Source organism: Octopus sinensis, linkage group LG3 (assembly GCF_006345805.1).
Source record: "Octopus sinensis linkage group LG3, ASM634580v1, whole genome shotgun sequence".
Lineage (NCBI taxonomy): Eukaryota > Metazoa > Mollusca > Cephalopoda > Octopoda > Octopodidae > Octopus > Octopus sinensis.
In genome coordinates, this window is record NC_042999.1 from 125554665 (window position 1) to 125558105 (window position 3441).

The following is a 3441-nucleotide window of genomic DNA, read 5'->3' on the forward strand; positions in this document are numbered from 1 at the left end:
GCTGTTCCAAAATATAGCTAGGCCCCTCTGCAAAATGGTTTTCGTTTTCTTTTTTTCTTTCTACTGTTTCTTTTTCTTCTATTTTTTTTTTCCTAAGGGAAATAATCAGAATGATTAGTGGAAAAACTAACGGAACATTCTGACAATCGTCAAATAATCTTAAGTATTTATATATGTATATATATATATATAATTTGGTATTATTTACAAATGGGTGTTTAATAAATTTAATCTGTTATAAAGTTTCTAGTATATTTCAAGAGGCATTCCTTTTTCTTCACTCATTTCAAATCACAGTGAAGCTACATTTAATAAAGCTTACGCTCTTTACGTGTAAATTTAATAATTTAATAAATGGACGTTTTAAAGTTGTTTGTATTTTGATGAAAAAATGTTATACTCTATAGATAACATTTTTCTGTGTTGCATGGATTCACAGAACCACATACTATGTCTAGCAGTAGACTTGTGGTTCAAGTTGTACCTCATTTGGTTTTATTTCCAAGAAGTCAACCAGCAACAGATGACGAACAGATAAGCCACCAAAATATAACAGTAGTTGAAACACAGGTCATTTTCTTTTTACACTATAGGAATGAGGAAATATAATTCTTACACAGAAGTAATCCAACTATGAATTTCATGTTCCATTTTACTTGTTGACAGAGTCCATAAAAGTTCACCTCATAGGTTTTCTTTTATCTACCTTAAGCTGTTATTTATTTTCTGTCTCCTACTTACCCAGCTATCTACTTACCCAGCTATCAGTTCTTATTTATGCTTTCTCTATGTATCTCTTCCTTGGTTACAAAAAACAATTACTTCAGGACATCTTTATTTGTAGCAATATCAACAATTACTTCAGGACATTTTTATATATATCAGTATCAACAATTACTTCAGTACATCTTTATATATATATCAGTATCCTACATATATGTACCAGTATATGAATAAGTAACTTGTTTATTTATATATTTTCATTAAATATTTGAAGCAACACAATTGTCTCTGCCATACACTACCAATACTAATGTCAAGTGGAACTTTTTAAAACTCTTTTGTGCTTACATCATATATCCACTACCTATTACTCTTAAACCACTGACCGTATATATATATATATATATATATATATATAGAGAGAGAGAGAGAGAGAGAGAGATGACCAGTTTATGGGGTTACCCTGGGTTTCACATCCATTAAGTGCTTAGCTTTACAGCATTTCTTAAGACCCTAAACCCATTTGCCTATGGTCTCACTAGCCATAGGCCAATGGATTTAAAGTCTGAAGAAATGCTGTAAAGCTAAGCAGTTTATGGATGTGAAACCCAGGGTAACCCCATAAACCAGCCATATCTTTATCTATATACTCTACTGCTTTATAACTTAGATTGTGCTTCTTTTTTGGATTTATGATTTACTAACAATATATATATAGAGAGCAATGCATTTGGGGCTGTATAGAATAGTGAGGTGAAATACTTCAGTCAAGTGAACTTATTCGTGCAATTAGCTGATAAAAACTCCCTTGAAGTATGTCTAAAATTTTTAAATGATGCACAAAGAATGACATGTAATGACCATATATAAGAACCAATTTTAGCAGCATTTAGTAGAGAAGGCATGTAGTTCTTGAGTGAGAAGTTCACCAAGTATTAAAATCAATGTGTACTGATGCATTGTTCTAATGATTGAAAAGGAACAATATTAATTGCTTACTAAGATGGCCAGTTATTTATCTGATTATTATGTTAGTTGTTACAATATAGAAAATACTTCATCAAGTTGTTGTGTGTACACAAATTGTTTGTTATTACAGTAGACAAATTGTCTCTCTGTGCAGGTGGCACGTAAAAAGCACCCACTACACTCACGGAGTGGTTGGCGTTAGGAAGGGCATCCAGCTGTAGAAACAGTGCCAGATAAGACTGGAGCCTGGTGCAGCCTTCTGGCTTCCCAGATCCCCGGTCGAACCATCCAACCCATGCTAGCATGGAGAACGGACGTTAAATGATGATGATGATGTGTATGTCAGCTTCATCTGTAAGACTACTAGAGAGAGACAAGGCAGATAGAAACAGTAAGGGTTGCTTTGTCCCTCGCATAAAGGTGTTGCTTCTCCATTGCTATCAGACAGAAGGAAGATAGATGTGTGCTCTTGGAGGTGCTGAGTTAGCAAAGAGATGAACTGATATATGGTTGTGTATATATTCTTTGTAACAAAATTATATTCTTTGTAACAAAATTAGGTTATGCTAAATACCTATTTCTTTATTACCCACAAGGGGCTAAACATAGAGGGGACAAACAAGGACAGACATAGGTATTAAGTCGATTACATCGATCCCAGTGCATAACTGGTATCCGAAAGGATGAAAGGTAAAGTCGACCTCAGCGGAATTTGAACTCACAATGTAACAGCAGACGAAATACCGCTAAGCATTTCGCCCGGCGTGCTAACGATTCTGCCAGCTCGCTGCTAAATACCAGTTGAACACTGGGGTTGATGTGATCAACTTGCCCCCTTCCTTGAACTTGCTGGTCTTGTGTCAAAATTTGAAAGCAAATTAGGACAAGCTAAAACAACCAGATTCTTCCTTTGTATCAAGTTTGACCTATGAATAACTCAAAAAGGTCTCAGACATCAGTTTATTCTTGTTAATCTCTTAGTGCAACAGGTAAAAACTATACACCAATGACACATGGAAAAAAATGTAGATTAGGTTGTTCACTACATACACATTCCTCATTCTGAGCCCGTTTATTTATTTTCCAAATGAATAATCATTCATAATTCATCTTGGCATTAATTATTTCATGAAAAAGTTATGGTCGTTAATCCTTTTTTCTCAAATATTAAAAAAGGATACTTTCTGAAAGCTTATCTTTTAAAATATTAGAACATTATACTACAACAGTTCTCGTTCCCAGGATCAAGTAAGGGAACTAACAAAAATAGTAAAATTGAATTAGATAATCATAGAAGTCCATAGTTTTTAATAATTTGTAAAGATTCCTATGTCAATCATCAACATTATCTTAATCATTTAATATCCATTTTCCATTCTGGCATGGGTTGGATGGTTTAACAGGAGCCAGAAAGGCCAGGGGCTGCACCAGGCTCTGTTGTCTGTTTTGGCATGGTTTCTATGGCTTGATGCCCTTCCTAATACTAACCACTTTTCAAAGTGTACTGAAGCTTTTTACATAGCACCACCACTAGTGCTTTTTATGTCACACCAGCATCAGTTCTTTTCATGTGTCACCAGTGCTTTTCAAACGGCGCTAGATCCAGTGTTTTTTATGTGGAACCAGCACCACTAGCACTGATATCAACTCTGCTGTGGTGGATGGGTCTTCTTGAGTACAACAAGGTGCCAGATATCTTGGTCATTTGTCATCTCCTTTATAAGGCTCAGTGTCTTGAGATTGGTCTTT

General features: G+C 34.9%; 1 protein-coding gene across 1 annotated transcript in view; it reads right to left on the reverse strand.

The window, feature by feature from the left end:
- The window catches only part of LOC115209924 (probable serine/threonine-protein kinase DDB_G0282963), a 48923-nt gene extending 48806 nt beyond the window's left edge, over window positions 1–117 (reverse strand). The window contains exon 1 of the mRNA XM_029778528.2: window positions 1–117. This exon is cut by the window's left edge and continues 135 nt beyond it. The gene's annotated coding sequence lies outside the window, so the exon portion shown is untranslated.
- Between the last annotated feature and the right edge of the window lie 3324 nt (window positions 118–3441).